This window comes from Trifolium pratense, linkage group LG5 (genome assembly GCF_020283565.1).
Source record: "Trifolium pratense cultivar HEN17-A07 linkage group LG5, ARS_RC_1.1, whole genome shotgun sequence".
Lineage (NCBI taxonomy): Eukaryota > Viridiplantae > Streptophyta > Magnoliopsida > Fabales > Fabaceae > Trifolium > Trifolium pratense.
The window spans coordinates 8,381,090-8,402,189 of NC_060063.1; positions in this window are offsets into that span (position 1 = coordinate 8,381,090).

A 21,100-nucleotide genomic window follows, 5' to 3' on the forward strand; every position below is an offset into this window, starting at 1 on the left:
GATGGTGAAACATCTTGGTCATCATGTTGAAAATTTTGTGCTAATGAAGTGTGATCTGTTTTAGGCTATTTGATGATGACTCCATTGTTGATTTATATCTGATGAGGTATGTATCCCATGGTGTTGTCTTCGTTTGTAGTAGCTCTGTGCACTATGTTCCTGGATATCTCTACTATTGTACTCTTTGATTAATGCATGAAGACACTATTTTGTCTAAACTTCTGACTAAAAAGGGAAGTAGTTTAGTAGTTGGTAGACATGATATGTTTTGCTGCTAATGTCTGTCGTGCTACCTGATGTTGAAACATATGCATGCTCTTTTAGTAGTTGGATGTGTTCTACTATATGATGTGGTGTCTGATGCTTAGACATCTGCTAATCTTGAGTGGTGTAGTATTGAATATGTGCTGTTGTATGCTTATGTGCTGATATGGATGATAAAATTGATGGGGAGTAAGAATTGTTTTCTGATGATCATTCTGATAAGCATGTGCCAAAGTATTTGGAGGGAGTAAAATTAATTTTTTCTCTGATTTTGATTTTGAGGAGAAGTAGCATAATCCAGTAAGTAGTTACTATTCTGTTGTGCAATGATCTATTTGTTTGCTCTGGATGATGTCCTGCCATATGTTGGAACATCCAGGTTGCATGAGAACTTATTTTTCTCAGCTTTGTGGGAATCTACTCTTCCCAACTGCTATTTTGTGGTTTGCTTAAGGAGTTGTGATATGTGATGTGTTTTGTGTGCAGTAGCAGTATGTGATGTATGGTATCTGATGATTATATGATGTGGAGCATAATGTTGAGGACATTTGCCTTTTATGTTGGTACGTGATGTAATGCTTCTGCTATTTCAAGACTATGGATTGCTAGAGACTAATATATGGATTTGTTATGCTCTGATATTCTACACTATGGATTTCTGTGATGTTTATTACTATTGCTCTTAATGCACGAAGTTTTTGTTTGGCATATTTTTTGGCTAAAAAGGGGGAGTAGTATGTTTGTGTTTATCTGCTACTTTATAATGTTGTATCTGATGTTGTGACATGCTAGTCTAGCCTGTCTATGAAGAAGTAGTAGTGTGTGCAGTGACATGCATGAATTCAGGGGGAGTAAGAACCAGTTTTTCTGATGGCCTGATGAGATGCATGAGCTGATGTATTCAGGGGGAGCAAAAGTATGTTTTTCTCTAATCTGATATTAAGGGGGAGTAATGCAATATCAAGTTCTTTGCCTATGTGTGCTTAATGTATGGATGTTATGATGCGCTACAAAATGTTGAAACAACTTGATGCTGATGTGGGAATTTATTTTTCCCAAGTGTGCTTGTGAGAGTTTATTTCTCTCTACTGAAGGATGAAGCTAAGTATGTTATGATTCCGCTGCTGTGTATGCCTCTGATGGTTTATGGTAAAGTTTATTTCTTTACCCTGCGCGTTATTTTCATTTGAGGAATTCTTTTGGAAGTAACATAGAAGATGTTTTACCTTCCTTCATATTTGTGTGTTCACGTTGACTTGAAGGATTGTATGGTTTTTTAAATCTCTCTATGATAATTAATGGGCTGAAGTTGTTTTAGCCAAAAATTGCCAAAGGGGAGATTGTTGGATATTTGTGTGTTGGCCTCATTTTGCTAAAACAAATATACAAGCAAGATGTTGGACCAAATGTTTCAACATGTTGGGTACAAAAGATGTTGGACCAAATGTTGTAACATGTTTGGGTACGACAGTCAGATTGCCCAAATCTCGCGCATTTATTACACGTATCTGCTATATATGGAAATCCACTCTACAAACGTGTATATCAAGATTTGATCTGATCAAGACGTTATCAGTGAAGATATGTTCTTATCAAGACTTAATGGAATGATTCAACACATTATTTATTTCCTAAAGAGGATCAACCATTTTAGGAAAGTTTTTAATAAGGTCTGATTTGCTTAGCTGGACGTGACTCAAAGACCAGCTGTGTTCTGAAGCTTATCTTGGATGATCAGGAGTGTGCTAGCTCTGTCTATATAAAGAAGACTCAAGACCAAGATTTTATCAACCGAAACCACTGTTCATCAAAGATGTAGTCTTTAGGGTTTCGTGTCTTTAAGCCACTCTCTAGGAGAGTTGGTGTAAGTGAACCACTCGGGTTGTGAGATGGTCACTATGTCCTCACTCAGAAACCTTTAGGTAATGAGTAGAGTTTTGTAATATCTCTAAAGCTTTTAACCAAGGAGATAGTGTTTGTGAGCCTCTCACGTATTGGTTTAATACTTGAGTAGGACGGTGTTTTATTGAGTTGTAATGTTTTAAGGTTACTCCTAAGCTTTGAAGTACGGAGTTAACTGTGTGTGATTTACTCGAAGCTTTTAAGCAAGAGTAAAATATGTCACGGTGATTGTCACCACATTTTATTCAACATTATATGAACAACACAGGTTGTGTTGGTTGTGTGGAAGTGAGATGGGATCTCATGTCTAGGAGTTCCTAGGTAGAAGTTACATGAGTAGTGTCGAGGTCATAAGGCGTAAACCTAGGATTTGCTGGAGGTCTTAGTGTAAGACGTAAACCGAGGGTTTGCTGGAGGTCTTAGTGTAAGACGTAAATTCAAAGGGTTTGCTGGAGGTCTTAGTGACTAGAGCTATTAGTGGATTTCCTTCCTGGATTGGTATCCCCCAGAGTAGGCAGATTGGCTGAACTGGGTTAACAATTTCCTGTGCAGTTTATTTACTTGTTGATTTTATTATGTTTCGTAAGATGTTCCAACATTAAGTACGACATTCTCTTTAAGTTGAATGTTGGAACATCTGATCAAACATTATTTCTCAGTATCCGTTTTTAATTTTATATGCCTTGCCGTATTGTTCATGTCAGACCAGATGTCTCGACTTTTTGTATAACATCTGGTTCTGCTATACCAGAATTTCACTTTTGCGCTTCAATTGCTATTAAAACTACTCTAATTTACTACTAAAAACAACATATAATTGACTGTAATCAGTGCCCCTTGGGGCGTACCTCCAATAATGACTTTATCATATATAAACACTACCAAAGTGTGTCTCCTATCCAATTAATGTGGGACTTCTTTTTTTTTTGACACAATTAATTAAGAATTTAATTTATATGCACCGTCAGTGTAAAATTATTTTACACATGCATCCAATAATATACTAACACATCATGTATGATATTTAAAAACATATGATGTGTCACATTTATTAAATGACGTAGCAACGCATCATTGGATGTATGTGTAAAGAATCTTTATACCAACAGTGTACAACAATTAAACTCATTAATTAATGTGGGACTTAAAATGAATTTTTTCAAATTCACACACACTCTAGTTCTACACCTGCGTTTATTTCTATACCAAGTTTTCCTCTACAGGTTACACACTTGTTCCAATAGAATAAATATAATAAAACACACGTGCAACCTCACATAGTAATATAATAAAAACTCCATGACCATAGCTCGAATTCCGGTCACTCCATTTTGTGTGAGTTTTCAGTGACTTTACCATTTTGTCTATGTACCAGGAAAAAAACGTTTGACAAAGAAAAAGTTATATGATAAAAACAAAGTTAATGCATTACGCTTTTATTATATATAAACATATGTACCAAATAAAAACGTAACTTTTTTTTTTACTAAAAATATAAACGTAACTTTTGTTGACCTTAAATAAATGTTTTTGACCCAAAATTAATATTTTTGTTGACCTTAATCACAAACGTAATGCATTGATATCATGACTTTAAATATTCAATGGTAAGAATTTAATCATCAACCTATCAAAAAATAATGGCAACCCGCATTACTCTTCTTTTTTTTATCATTGGAATGATCTCTCTTACTTCAGTGTTTGCTGGTAAGTAACTAGTTCCTTAACTAAATTTTGTTGTGCTTTTGATTAAATAAATGTCTTACGATTGCAGAATTTGAGAGTGGTGTTTAAATATCTATTATATTTTTTGAGTTTTAGAAACCTATATTTTATGAAATTTTATTGAATAGGTTTGAAATTACAATATCTTGTATAATAGATAATATTTCTAATGATGTTTAATTGATTGTAGAAGAATTAGACAACACAATTACAGGCAATTGTTTTCCTACAACATATTGTCCGAAAGATTCATATCAATGCAACATTCAATGTAAGGCAAAGCAGTTTATTGGTGGCAATTGTTCTACTGGCTCAAATATATGTTGTTGTAATGAAAATGTTTGAAAGATTTATATTTGATAATTAAACTTTTAATAATGTTTGTAGATGTATCTATACAAACGCTGGATTTTCATAAATATAGGTTGAAAAATCAATATTATAATTTCAATTAAATATAAAATACTACTATATATGATTTTTATTTCTAATGAAATGTTATATATTTTATCATTATATAATTATTATTATTGTAAAATTTATGAGAGAGAATGACAACTTAATAATATGTATTAACTTGGCCAAAAAATTGTGCTCAGGAGGCTTTGGACAGAAGATTTAGATTTTCTAACAAAAATAATAACAGAGTCAAATAGTATATGTTTTTTGTTGACACAAATAGTATATTTTTTAAAATAATTGGTACTTTTTTTATTTATTCAAATGAAAAGGCAGAAAAGATATGTGGCAGACAACATATTGAATTATACGAGATGATTAAGGAACTTAAATTTTTTATGAAAATGTTTAATTAAGTAGCATATCTAGGTGCTGCTTACGCGTTGATAAAGTAAGCAACATATGACAGATATTTCACTCTAGCTCCTATTGGAGAATAATAGCTAGTGTATATTTGTTCTTCTACTGCAACAATATCAGTTACTTCTCCGCATCAGGATTATGATATAGGAGAAAAAAACTAATTAAAAAAAGGATAGTTACTAATTGAAAAAGCTATGAATAACTAGAAAATTATACACAATACAATCCATAATTAGATGCATAATATGATGAATTTTATCTTGTAGCATCCAAACATTGGTATCCCTAGAGTAGGTGACGTTGCACTGAACTAGGTTAACAAACGATCTGTGTTATTTACTTTACTGCTATTTATCGCTTTATTATATTCAGTGTATATATTGCTACAACAGTTGTTGTAGCATCTTGCGTAGCATCTGTTCACTGCGTGCCAGATTTCATTCAGGATTTTCTACGTGTTTTTCAAGTCACCATCGTGCCACGATGACAAGCCATCGTGGTACGACGAAAAAGATTTGTTGCAGATTTTCTACAATTTTAACCGCTCTCTCATCGCGCCACGCCAGACCTCATCGTAGGTACGATGGTTGCGCTGCTTTATTACATTTTTGCCCTTTTTTTGCTGTGTTTTTTCACTTTTCTTGCTTCTTTGCCAAGTAACTCAACTTTTCCAGGTATTTGCTTGCTTTTGAGCTTCAATTTCTATTAAAACTAGTCTAATTTACTACTAAAAACAACATATAATTGACTGTAATCAGTGCCCTTTGAAGATGTTGTCTTTAGGGTTTCGTGTCTTTAAGCCACTCTCTAGGAGAGTCGGTGTAAGTGAACCACTCGGGTTGTGAGATGGTCACTGTGTCCTCACTCAGAAACCTTTAGGTAATGAGTAGAGTATTGTAATATCTCTGAAGCTTTTAAGCAAGGAGATAGTGTTTGTGAGCCTCTCACGTATTGGTTTAATACTTGAGTAGGACAGTGTTTTATTGAGTTGTAATGTTTTAAGGTTACTCATAAGCTTTGAAGTACAGAGTTAACTGTGTGTGATTTACTCGAAGCTTTTAAGTAAGAGTAAAGTATGTCACAGAGATTGTCACCACATTGTATTCAACATTATATGAACAACACAGGTTGTGTTGGTTGTGTGGAAGTGAGATGGGATCTCATGTCTAGGAGTTCCTAGGCAGAAGTTGCATGAGTAGTGTCGAGGTCATAAGACGTAAACCTAGGGTTTGCTGGAGGTCTTAGTGTAAGACGAAAACCGAGGGTTTGCTGGAGGTCTTAGTGTAAGACGTAAATTCAAAGGGTTTGCTGGAGGTCTTAGTGACTAGAGCTATTAGTGGATTTCCTTCCTGGATTGGTATCCCCCAGAGTAGGCAGGTTGGCTGAACTGGGTTAACAATTTCCTGTGCAGTTTATTTACTTGTTAATTTTATTATGTTTCGTAAGATGTTCCAACATTAAGTATGACATTCTCTTTAAATTGAATGTTGGAACATCTGATAAATCATTATTCCTCAGTATCCGTTTTAATGTTATATGCCTTGCCGTGTTATTCATGTCAGACCAGATGTCTCGACATTCTATACAACATCTGGTTCTGCTATACCAGAATTTCATACCCTTTTCCCAAATCTCTTCCCGTGACCAAGAGATTTCAATGATAAGTGATTACAAGATGAAAGAATCAACACCCAAAACCTAGAGATGAACAAAGAGTAACCCTCTTAACCCTAGCCGCCGTTTTGGTGAAAGAAACCCTCAAAACTTATTGTCAAAAAACAGAAAACGTTACCCTTTAAATACCCTGCAGCAAATTTCGCCCGAGGCGCCACTTTTTTCGCCTGGGGCGAAAACTTTCACTTGAGGCACCAGTTTTTTCGCCTGAGGAGACAAGAAAAGAGAGAGCCCCCTTTTCCTGCTTCAAATTTCGCCCGGGGCACGTGTTTTTTCGCCCAGATTATTGTTTTTTCCACGTTTTCAAGGCAATTCCCAACAATCTCCACCTTGCCTTTAAAACGATGGTGATGCCAACTTCCCATCAACCACCGTGCTGCTCTCTCCACTTGTTTACACCACACCCTCTTCGACCCCCAGAGTCTACCTCTCCGTACTCCCGAAAAATGCTTGTCTCCAATTGCCCTTGGATTTTTTGGACAATACACAAGCTAAACCATACCCTCTTCAAACCCCGGATTGTAGCTTTCCGTACTCTTGAAGATATGCTTGCCTCCAACCAACCTTGGAATTTTTAGGTGGTTTCACAAGCTGTAACCTCAAACTCTCCTTGTGTCAAACTACCTCTAGCAATCTAGCAAGTTACCAAGCTTGATCACCGTTGCTTCCACACAAGGTCTCCATAGCCATACCACTTTGGTATACCTCCACCTCAAACCGAGATTCCTCCACCAAAGCCTTAAACCGGTATATCCACTATGTCTTCCACCTTGTAACTGAGTATTTTTACCACCGCCTCTCCAGGCTGATGTTGAGTATTATTCCACCGCCTCTCCAGGCCGATCAGCAAGCTATGAGTGTCAATTGGTGACTATGAGTGCTCCCGCACTCTCATAGCCTTCCTCCTCATCAACGACAACATGAGTTGACGAACTACAACTGCCCCTTCTCTTAGGACAGTCCTTCTTAAAGTGACCCGGATCCTGACAATAGAAGCATCTGAACCTGCCACCATTATCACCTTTTGGCCTAGACTTGGACCCATATTTCTTCCACTTTCCTCTACCGTCGTTCTCACTTCTATCCCTCATCACATTTAACCCTTCCGCACTATCATCAACCCTCAAGTCTCTCAACTTTGTCAACTCCTTGGTCCTCAAAGCCGATTGAACTTCATCCAATGTGATAGTACCTTCTTTGCCATAAAGCAACGCATCCTTGAGATTTTCAAGTGACTTGGGTAAAGCACACAACAAATGGAAGGCCTTGTCCTCGCCTTCCAAATTCACGTCAATGTTCGCCAAGTCGTCAATGATCTTGTTGAACTCCGAAAGTTGCTCCACCACAGGCTTGTTCTACACCATTCGAAAGAAAAATAACCGTTCTTTCAAACACTGCTTATGTGCCAAAGACTTCGTCATATACAACACATCCAGTTTGGTCCACATAGCCGCCACAGTTTTTTCTTTAGCTACTTCCCTCAACACATTATCCGCGAGGCACAAGATAATGACACTCAAAGCCTTATCATTCATCTCGCTCTTTTCTGCGTTCGAGAGAGTATTTGGCATATTCGATATGCCCAACAATGCTTCAACACACTTTTGTTGTGTTAATATTGCCCGTACCTTAACCTTCCACAAACCGAAGTCATTTTTACCGGTGAACTTCTCAATCTCCCACTTAGAACCCATGATACTTAATTCGTTTGATCCTTTGCCCCACGGTGGGCGCCAATTGTTGTGAATTCTTTAATAATCACACCAATAATCTTGATGTGTGGAGCAAATCGAATAAGCAATCAAAACGTGGAAATAACAATAATAATCACGAACAAAAGATAAGTAATAAAACTGTAGAGAACACGAAGCAATTGTTTACCTAGATCAGTCAAAACCGACCTACTCTAGGGGAGAGAGACACTCTCCGTTCCACTATCAATGAAAATCTTGATTACAACGATTCAATACAAAAGAGTTGCAAGAATTAGACTTAAATCCTAATTCTACCCTTTTCCCAAATCTCTTCCCGTGACCAAGAGATTTCAATGATAAGTGATTACAAGATGAAAGAATCAACACCCAAAACCTAGAGATGAACAAAGAGTAACCCTCTTAACCCTAGCCGCCGTTTTGGTGAAAGAAACCCTCAAAACTTGTTATCAAAAAATAGAAAACGTGACCCTTTAAATACCCTGCAGCAATTTTCGCCCGAGGCGCCACTTTTTTCGCCTGGGGCGAAAACTTTCGCCTGAGGCACCAGTTGTTTCGCCTGAGGCGACAAGAAAACAAAGAGCCCCCTTTTCCTGCTTCAAATTTCGCCCGGGGCGAAACAACAACAGATTAGTGTTTTTTCCACGTTTTCAAGGCAATTCCCAACAAATCTGAATCACTTGCTCTGTCAACTAAGGAGTGTATCATTGTGCAAATAAAGAAGCCTGAACTATGAGTATGAACCCTAATTTATCGATGATTTTGCAGCATTGATTTTAATCTAACACTCACCTTCAATTATTCAAAAACGCACCAGTTTAAACCTATGAATGGGGGAAATTCTTAAATTAATTCACAATATAACACAAGGTTGTATAAATCATAACAATAAAAGAGCCAAATCGGACCTAGATCTATCAATCTTCTCCTTCAAATTCGCAACTTCAAACTATTTCTTTTCCTCATCATCCTCATGCACGCAAATTTGAACTATTCTCAAGAGCTATATTCGTGTCCTTCTACAACTACAATAAGAACATAACACTCAGATATGGAAAACAAAAATAAAGATGAAGAAGGAACACCAAGATGGAAAATCGAAAGGTAAAGAAGCTACTCTACGGGGAGATGAGGAGAAGCTACGGCAGCGATGAGATAAGCTACAGTGCGAGAGCGAAAGATTCGATTTGGAGAGAGGTAAGGGTGAAACTTCTACGAGAGAGTGAAAATTTTGATTGAAAAATCAAATTAAGCAGGGAAAATAAGTAAGATTCTATTAAGAATGCAGTCGCAGTTCGTAACCGCCTGAGTAACCGTAGAAGTTCCTTGGATGATGATTGACGTAATGATGATTGGCATGCCAAACATTTAAATGTATATATATATATATATATATATATATATATATATATATATATATATATATATATATATATATATATATATATATATATATATCATCGTGGAAGAGAATTGAATCCAAGAGAGAGCATACGATGAAGAAGACACAATTTTCCTCCACACTTATTTTGTTGCAAGAAAATGAACTTGAAAAACACGTGATTAAAGCTTTCAACCTATCCTTTACTTATTAAAGGAAAATACATGCTAATCAAGTTTTCCCTCCTAATTTGTTCGCCTAAACAAATGGCATAATTGTAATTTTACTTCTATTTTCATACAATTATTTTCGTCCAAATAAATTCTCATTTATATTGGAATAAATTTTCCACTTCCATTTTATATTTCCAACTTAATAATGAATGCTAGCTAATTCTGTACCAAAAAACAAATAATTCCAATAATCATAAATTTGGTTACACCATAATTAATGCTCCGATTAATTCATTTTCAAATACTCCCATAGTCCATCCTTTTGGAAAACGTAGAGAAATATTGAAGAAGAAGAAGCATATTAAAAGCTTCATAAACAATTCTCATTTATTTCTTTGATCAAAAGAGTTACAAGCACCTTATATAGGTGAAGGAAGTTGCAACAAACTTATAACAAACTTCTAACAAACTATAAGCTAGGCTACTCTACATAAGGTGTACACTAAGCAAAGATACACAAGCACTAGGAAAGATAGCTAATGTATCAAGTAACTGTAAAGTGTAATACCCTCCCTAAAGCTAAACATGGTAAATGTCAAGCATGTTGAGCTTGGAAATAAGGAATGAAAGGATTTGGGAGGAAGAGGCTTGGTAAAGAAATCTGCAAGTTGAGATTTGGTGTGGATAGGAAGCAATTTGAAAACATCTTGTTGCAACTTTTCTCGAACAAAGTGGCAGTCGATCTCGAGATGCTTGGTGCATTCATGGAAGACAGGATTAGCACCAATATGAAGTGCGCTTTGGTTGTCACAATATAAGACAGAGGGCTTGATGCATGACACTCTCAAATCTTTGAGCAAATAAGCAAGCCATTGAAGTTCACAAGCAGCAAAGGATAAGGCACGATACTCTGCTTTAGAAGAACTTCGAGCAATAGTATGTTGTTTCTTGGCACGCCATGAAATCAAAGAGGAGCCAAGGAAGAAACAATACCCCGAAGTAGATCGTCGTGTATCAAGGCAACCTGCCCAATCAGCATCAGTAAAACCAAGCAATTGCAATTTTGAAGCCCTGCTAAAGAACAAACCACGACCATGGGAACCTTTAAGATATTTAACCACTCGACAAGCAGTATCATAATGAACCTGTGTAGGTGAAGTCAGAAATTGACTAAGTTACTGAGTGACAAAAGCAATATATGGCCTAGTGGTAGTGGAGGAGGAGTAGGTGAAGAAGATTAAGAAGATGGAGAAGATGGAGAAGAATCAGAGTTAGATATATGGCTTTGGGTGGTAACAAGAAAGTCATCATAAAAAATGGGAGTAGATTGCGTGACTGTGTCTGATGCAGGAATATCATCAGAAGTAGAATGAATCGAATGATAAGACCATTGAAAAGGTGGATTGTGGTTTCGATAGGGTAGAATGTGTTCATGATATATGACATTCCTAGAAATAAAAATGGACTTGGTGTGCAAATCAAGCAAAACTGCCCATTTGACACATGACTTATGTCCTAAGTAAACAGCTTTTCGAGCTCTACTATCGAATTTGGTTCTATGGTTTTTGAAATCTGGAACGCAGTGAACAGATGCTACGCAAGATGCTACAACAACTGTTGTAGCAATATAAACACTGAATATAAAAAGGTGATAAATAGCACTATAATAAATAACACAGATCGTTTGTTAACTCAGTTCAGTGCAACGTCACCTACTCTGGGGGATACCAATCCAGGAATGAATCCACTCTAATAGTTCCAGTTCAAAGCCCTCGACCAACACCCGGTACTTGACTTATCGCCTAGACACTACCCGTGCAATCCTACCTAGGAACCACCTAGATATGAGACCCCGTCCTAATTCCTTCTAACAACACGTACTATGTTGCTGTCAACTTAATAACAATCAAAAGATGGAGACACCCTCCTAAGAAACTAGACTTCACTCTCCCTTAAAAGCTCTCGAGTGAAACACACACACTAACTCCGTACTTCAAAGCTTAGGAGTAGTTTACAATTAAAACCCAAGACAAAATCCTAAACTTGCATCAAAGTGACACAAGAAAGACTCACAATTAACACACACTCTAAACCCTAAAACTCACACTTTTGTAAAGAACACGGTTTAGATTACATGAATAAAATAGGTATGAGTCTTCATGTATTTATAGTCTTCAATTGTCTTGATGTGCAAGCTAGGTTTTCAGACCCACACAGCTGGAGTATTACGGTCAGCCCTAGATTGTTTTAAAAATAAAACAATATTTGATTTAATACAAAAATATAACATGTTATATTTTTGTTCTACATAAAACAACCTTTCCGAAACTTGGACAGCAAGACTTCAAATAAACAGCTGGAATCTTCATTGGCCAGCTCACAAGATTTACTTCAAAATAATTCTTCAATAAAGATTTACTCCAAAACAATATTTGATTAAATTCAAAAATATATCACGATATATTTTTGTATCAAATAATCACACATAAACGCCTTCCAGAACATTCAGAGACTTGGACAACAAGGCACGGTTTGCTTGGCACATAAGCTTGATGCATAAACGAATTAAATCTTCCTGCGATTTAATATAAAAATTCTGCGCAAAACAAAGCTTATATAACGCTGTACTCGATGCTCTACAGCATCTTGTCCAGCATCTAGCTAGAGTTGGCTTTTGCAAAATGTAGCCAATATAAAAACCCAACAATCTCCCCCTTTGGCAAATTTTGGCTAAACCAACCTTAGGCCAGTGCATAGAGAGATACAGTCTAAACTTTCCTTCGAGTGAACACAAGCACATAACTAGGAAAGAAAGTAGAACATTGCTAAGCTATATAAAAAGATCATTAGATGATAGATAGCTAGCAAGTAAACATCAGAGGCATGCAACAGCGGAACATAACACATCTAGCCTCATCGAGTACAGTCAGAGAGAAATAAACTCTCACAAAGTGGATTCAAGATAGGAGAAATAAACTCCTTCGTGTCAAAGCAATACCACACAGACTAGGAAAAATAAATTTCTATAACAGCACACAGTCAGACATGCACATCACATATAGTAGAAAAATAAATTCTACCTACTCCCCCTCAATTCATCCATAAGCTTCACTCCCCCTCAAAACATGCATATCACACATAAGATGCTATACTAGATGCTATAGCATTCTTCCCCCTCAAAAGTGATTTAAAATTGTTCCCCCTAGATGCTTAAAATTGGAACAAAGTATTAAATGTACAATTGGAGATACTAAAAATTTATTTTAAGTGTGCAGAACTAACTTAAAGTCAAGTTCTGAAGCAAGGCCAAAAGATGAACTCTCAGAGGTTCATGTTGACTCAAATGATACCAACATCAGAAGTTATGTCCATCAGAGGTTGAGAACCTCAGGACTTGTTTCTCAGAAGCTAGTCAAACTCTGATGTAATCTTGGTTTATGTGAAGATTCGTCATTGAAGGTCAACTCTTTTACCAATGAAGAAAACGACCTCTCAAGAATATCATAACAGCATCTTACATTTTTCCTAGTCTCTAGGAGAGAACGTGACTTGTCTGGTCTCTTAGCTTAATAAGGAAAGTCTTCTCTGCACCAGGTCAAAGTTACTGAAACTCTTACTCTGTTTTGGTAACATCCAAACTGCATCAAGACATATGCAAGAAGACAAGCTTATCTTCATCAACGGTTTGCATAGATACAACACACGCACGAACAAGTTATCATCTTACAATCTAAGAATACAAGCTCTCATCCTCTAAACCGAGAATTCCATTCTTACTCAAATACTTTGAAGTCTTTGTGTACTCATTGTATTTAATCTTTAAGGTTCTTTAAGAGTATTGTATTACACTCTCAACAAACTTTACTTCCATTCTTGTTGTGTGCTTGAGCATTGTGTAGAAGTCTCTTACTGAGTGCTTGAGCATTTGTAATCTTGTGTGATTATAGTGAAATCCCTTGGAAGTGCAAGGGGACTGGACTACTCTCGTTTTGTGAGAGGAACCAGTATAAATTCTCTGTGTGTTGTTCTCTCTATCTCTTTTATCTCCTTCGTGTGCTTGATTTATTTATCCGCTGCCAAGTACTTGTGTTCTAAGTTGAAAAAGTTTTAACTTACCAAAACACAATTCAACCCCCCCTTCTTGTGTTTTCACACCTTCAATTGGTATCTGGAGCTCTGGTATGTTACTTTCACTTAACAGTGAGACAGTAAAGATCTTGAAAATACATTATGTCTGGAGAAGAAGGAAATCAATCATCACGAGTTGGTACAATTGGTACAGGTGAAGGTAGTGGTGGTAAAGCTGCCTTTGGCCATGATTACTTAAGTAATGAATGATATGAACACAGTGGCAATAGAAAAGCCCATGTATTCAATGGTGATGCATCTTTGTTTGAATGGTGGAAGGAGAGACTTTACAGTAACATCACTGCCATTGATCACAAGTTATGGGATTTGGTTGAGCTGGGAGTAACTTTTGAACATCTGAATGAACATGGAAGATTATCTATTGAGCATAGAAAGTTACTTACACCAGCTAACCTGAAGCTCTATACAAAGCATCACAGGGTTAAGGACATCGTTGTTGGTGCTATCAGACATGAGGATTATGTCAGGATAGAAAACAAGTCGTCTGCTAAATCCATTTTTGACTCTATGTGTGCCACATATGATAGAAACGAGAAAGTTCAAGAAGCTAAAGCTAGTCTCTTGATAAGACAGTATGAACTCTTCACCATGGAAAAAGATGAAGATATTGAAACCATGTTCACAAGGTTTCAAACTCTGGTATCCGGTCTCAAGGTGTTGAAGAGAAGCTACACAACCTATGACCATGTTCAGAAGATTCTGAGAAGTCTTCCTCTTGTGTGGAGACCTAAAGTCACCGCTATTGAGGAAGCTCAAAATCTCAAGAATATGAGTCTTGAGGGTCTGATAAGCAATCTTAGAAGCCATGAGATGGTTCTGAATGCTAACTCAGCTGCTCAGCAGAAGTCCAAGTCTGTGGCTTTACAGTCAACAAAGACTTCTTCTAAAGCTCTTAAGAATCAACTTCTTGATGTTGAAGAAGAATCTTCTGCAGATGGTCAAGAGGAAGAGATGGGAGAAGATGAATTTGCTCTCTTCACCAAGTTTCAACAATGGGCTAGGTTTAAAAAGAAGAATTTCAGAGGAAACAGCTCAAGAAACTCTGGTGGTAAAAAGGATGAACAGAAGAACTGCTTTAACTGCAAGAAGCCAGGACACTTCATTGCTGATTGTCCAAAAGTGTCCTCGAAGGACAAGAGCAAAAGATACAACTCCAAGAAGCAATAATTCAAGAGTAAGTTGAAAAAGAGTCTGATGACAACGTTTGAAGAACTACCATCTGAAGAAGAAGTTGAAGAGGATGAAGAAGCAAATCTGGCACTCATGGCCTCAACAGATTCAGATGTAGATTCAGACGATGAGCCAGAGTCAGACTCAGAAGTAGCTGATGCGGTATTTTCTGATTATACAAAAACTCAACTCATAACTGCTCTTAACAAGGTTATTGAGAAACATTTCAAAGTATTATGACTCGAGAATCAGAAGATAAAACCAGTCCAAACAATGGATTGGTGATCAATACAAATTATGGAATCATAAACAATCTGAGTCTTGGAATAATAACAACTATCAGTCAAAACAAAATTTCAAAAGAGTTATTATTCCAAACCAAGATCTTCTCCTAAAACACAACATCAGGGCAAGTATTTCAGAACTAACAAAACTGGACCCAGAAGCAAATGGGTACCAAAGACTGAAATTAGATATCATTCAGATCTGACATCTAGGAAAGGTTATATCTTGCCTAAGATGTGGAAACAAGTCAGATGTAAAGGAAGGAAAGCATATGTTTTAGACATATGGCTCACAAGTCCTCAAGAATACAATAAGAACTTATGAGAAGAAGAAGATGACTACTGGGATGAGTATACTATTAACTGCAAAGAGTTTTATCGCAATGATTAAAATTGTTTGTCATACAGCTCACCACTCAAGGAAGAATCATGAATCACTCATGGTATCTGGACAGTGGATGCTCAAGCCATATGACTGGTGAAAAACAATTGTTTTCAAAGTTAACTCTTAAAAAAGGAGGTTCTATAGGATTTGGTGGTAACCAAAAAGGAAAAATCATCGATATAGGTACAGTAGGTAATTCTTCCCTATCTATTAATGATGTTTGGCTTGTTGATGGACTTAAACATAACATATTGAGCATAAGTCAATTTTGCGACAATGGATATGTAGTTGTCTTTGATAAGGAATCATGTATTGTATCAAAATAGTCTGACAAATCTGTAGTGTTCAAAGGAATGAGGAAAAACAATGTTTACAAAATAAATCTCTCTTATTTGAACGAACAAATAGTGGTTTGTCTTTTGACTTTGAGTGAAGAAAAATGGATCTGGAATAAAAGATTGGGCCATGCTAACTGGAGGTTAATCTCTAAGCTTAGCAAGCTTGATCTTGTAAGAGGTTTACCCAAAATAAAATATCACTAAAACACTCTTTTGTGGTTCATGTCAAAAAGGAAAGATTACTAAATCCTCTTTTAAACCTAAGAACTTTGTTTCTACATTGTTTCATCCAAAATATTTGTTAAAAATCATATTTAGTTAGAAAATGTGCCGCTATTTTTTTTAAAAATAAATAAATTGGTTACAAAGATAATTAAAGTGAAATTCAGAGAAATATAAACTTAATAAAAATAAATTATTGTTTGAAAATTTCCAACGGAAGAAAATAAAACAAAGAACTATTTATTACATAAAATTCTCAATTTACAAAAACCCAATTTTCCCCGTTCGTACGCGCTTCAATGCTTCACGTTCAATCATGGCTTTCCCCTTGAGTACCTAAAATGTTGGTTGTAAGGGTCAATTTCCTTATCCACATTGAATCATACTCACCACAAGAAAATGTTATAAAATAATAACAAAACACTTCACTTTATCAAAAATATAATTATTAGTTTATTATAAAAACTTTTGGGTGATAAGAGTACACATATACAAACATAGGTAACATCTTATTGTTCAACGACAGTAATAAATTCTATATGATGCATTCTATATGATGCATGAAACTCCACTTCCTTAACAAGACCAACCTAACCTGCGACATAACTATTCCTCCATACACTTTTATTTATATTTCCCTTATTTATACCAATGAGCAACAAAGAAGTCTTCCAAGTAATCATCACACGAACTTACACAACATACTATTCTTATATCAAATGGTGAATTTATATGTAAATAATACAATGATGAAACCCACACAAAACTTAAGTCCAAAACATGTAGAACAACACAAAGAGCATTTGTTCAAAATTGAATCCAAGCAACAACACGACGTATTTATTGCACATAACAAGTACTCCCTCCGGTCCTTTTTATAAGGAACACTTTGAAAAAATCACACAGACCAATAAAACACATTTAACATAGTTATTTTCATTTAATACACTTATAAATTAAAATTTATTCCATGTATACCCTTATTTAATTACTCTTTATTCAACTAACTTACTTATTTTTAAATTCTCTCTCATAATAAATAAGGGCATAAGTGAAATTGAACATTTAAAACATTTGAAAATTGGTCAAAGTTTTTTATAAAAAGGACCAAAATTTTTGCCCTAAGTGTTCCTTATAAAAAGGACCGGAGGGAGTATTATCTATTTATTATTATTGTTTCTTTTTAAAAGTCGATTCCTTTGGGTTCATTTTAAGCGACAAAGACTTTACTATCATTACACAACAAATCCCTATGTAGCGTGAATGTATGGGGAAAAAGCCCTTACCTCAGACGCTTTCCTTCCAAGCACTATACTAGTTAACTTCACAGCTACAAAGCACACATGACATCTCATGCTCTAGAGCTCATTTCGACGATCCGACTTTTAAATATGAAACACCGCGTGTTGTGTACGGGAATTGTGAAAATAGATGTTAAGAGTTTGAACTCGTTTGTTTGAGGCACCATCATGGTTTAAGGAAAGTTACAAGGGAAGAAAAGGTTATTAGCGTGAAGGAGGTTAATGGGAAAGGATAGGTTTAGCTAGCATGCAGGATATGCATGCAATAGTTGCAAATAACTTGACGCGAGTACACGTGAACAATTTGGGGCTACAAGAATGCTTCATTATATTTTGGCCAAAGACATGCACTAATGTAGAGTAATGTTGGAAATTTGAGAATATTTCAAAAGTTTAAATTAATATGTGTCTCATAATTTAAGTGAGAAATCGAGAAATATATTTTATTAAAAAATAATTTATATTCTATTATATTTATTTAAATTGACTTAGTCTTTTCACATGGGATTCCCTATTTTATTGTAACACTAATATCTAATGGTTACATGTTTTGCTTTAATTTAGGGAATTAAGCATATAATTAATCGTGCTTTTATTTTGATAACGGTTGGAACAATCCTAATTAATAGGCTTGATTGTTTTACCTATAGAAAGGTTTTTACAGGACAATATATATATATGGTCATGAGTTTTGGTAAAAGATGAAAGTGGAAGAAACTTTATGTATACATAACATTCACTTCCATGATTGTTTCATAACAAGATAAATTATATTTTCTATACAATGTCTGAGTTACCTACCTTGTTAATATTCTCGTGTCTTGATAGCCTCGGTATGTTTATCACCGAGAAGAACCGGTTGTATTCTGGGGGAGTTGCGCAATATATGCGGATAATTCCTTAGTTCAGTGATTACACGCCTCCGGTTATTTGTTTTTCAGCCATCCGCGACAACAAGTAATATCTCCTTAAATATAGAAAATACAAGGTATTAATATGGAATTGAAAACGAGAGGAGAAATGAGAGGAGGGATTATTAGCATTAGTTACGATTAAGAAATAAAATAAGACTAATTAAAAATAAATAGCAATAACTAGGCATGAAACAGGCTGCCAGCTATGTGGCGGTTATGGTATGCTTCGGGTCAAAGGAAGAATGAAAAGTCCAAATGTGAATTTGAATTGTTTTCAATCAGGTGGAATAATTCTGCTCCTATAATTTTTAGCCAAGGCAATAGTAATGTATAATGACATTTTATTGACTTTTAAAAACATGTGATTAAGAGAAGCAAATGTGGCAACCAAAAATCGGAATAGAGGAGGAAATGATTTGCAAATTTAAGGACTCTTACCAGATATAGGCATCAAAGTTAATAGGAGTAATTGGTTGACAATTGAGAGGCATCAAAGTTAATAGGAGTATAATATTAAGGCTATTAAAATGAAATCAATGCGTGAGGGAGTACCCGATCAAAATAATTAGGAAGTAATAATGGTAATCATTGTTGTCTCTAATGTAAATTGATAGAACAAAATATGGGAGCCCATGCCATTCCACGTGAAACCAAAGTGCATGATGAGAAATTAAATAAATATAACTAAACAATATAAGAGTTCCTAATAACTAAATAAACTAAGTACGTAGTGGCAAAGTTTTATTAAACACTTTAGATAAAATATATAAGATAATAATAATAATAATAATTCAATAAAAATCGCAAACAAAGAAACATATAAAATATTGGGGCGTTACATTATTACCCCCTTAAAATAGTTTCATCCTCGAAACTAGAAAATAAAAGATTAAGTAAATTTCTCTCATAAAATCAAAAGTATTAAAACCACTTGTTATAAACGATGAAGTTAAAATATTTTGACACATAAATAAAAAAGTTTTCTATATATTAAAATAAATTTCTCGGGTCTTACATTCTCTACCCACCAAAAATTAGTTTAGTCCCCAAAACTAGACAATAGAAAAAAAATTTGAAGTAAAATTTCCAAAACTCTTTAGGTAAAGTACTTCCCTAAATAAATTTTTACAAGATAGGAAAGTTTAAGAATAATGTGATACATAAAATATATTAAACGTCGTATTTCTGCTGCGCACTCTGATCTAAACAAAAGCCAATAACATAAGTAGCAAGAAAATTGCAAAGATAAAAATATTTTTTGCAGCTTTAAGAAAAACCTCCAATCTCTAATTCAGAATATGGTAAAAGCATTTTTCTAAAAATCATATTACTTCATAGATATTCTCTAAGAATTTACTTATCTTAAAATCATCGTAGAAAAAAAATTTCTTCACAACTAAAGACCACAAAATTATTCAAAAATATTTCACTCATAAAAATACCTTATAACATATAGTCGTCCTAAAAAAAATTCATTCCTTTCAATTAAAAGAGTATAGACTATTCAATAGAAAATTCATAAAAGCAAACATAGCTCCTAACAATCATAAAATCATTTCCTTTAACAAGAAAATCATACAATCATCTTATGAGAAACACATTGGAAAACATCAATAATAACAAAGTCATACATAAATCACGCGACAATCAAAACATGCGTCGTAAAAATAAAACATCGCTCCCACCCCAAAAATATTTGTACGAGGATTATTGCTCTGATACCATATGTAACACCTCGGATTTTCATCCAAAATATTTGTTAAAAATCATATTTAGTTAAAAAATGTGCCGCTATTTTTTAAAAAATAAATAAAATGGTTACAAAGATATTTAAAGTGAAATTCAGAGAAATATAAACTTAATAAAAATGAATTATTGTTTGAAAATTACCAGCGGAAGAAAATACAATAAAGAACTATTTATTACATAAAATTCTCAATTTACAAAAACCCAATTTTCCCCGTTCGTACGCACTTCAATGCTTCACGTTCAATCACGGCTTTCTCCTTTGAGTACCTAAAATGTTGGTTGTAAGGGTCAATTTCCTTATCCACATTGAATCATACTCACCACAAGAAAATGTTATAAAATAATAACAAAACACTTCACCTTATCGAAAATATAATTATTAGTTTATTATAAAAACTTTTGGGTGATAAGAGTACACATATACAAACATAGGTAACATCTTATTGTTCAACGACAGTAATAAACAAGGCAATATAATTACACATATTACAAATTGCACAGCAAAATCAAATAAAAGAGGAGAAAACAAGGATCACCGCTTTACCATGGACTAACTATAGTTTTTCTTTTCTTCCTTTTTCTTTTTCTTTGTTTTTATTATAACTGGAATAATTATTTACTATTGTATTTTTTTCTCCCTTGCATCCTTTTAAATTTCAACGGAAACAATTTCCTATAATGATTTCTTTTGCGATGACTATAAAAAGGAGTCAGGGACAATCTTTAAAACATGTTGGGATATATCTTCTGTCGCCAGTGTTTTCACATCGTCAGTTGTATGTTGCAATTTCAAGAGTTACTTCTAGAAAATGATTAAAAATATTGATCACCGATGACGACAGTGAAGATACGACTAAGACTTCGAATGTGGTCTATAAGGAAGTCTTCCTTAATATAACATAATTTTCTTTGTATAAATATTTATCCAAAATTAT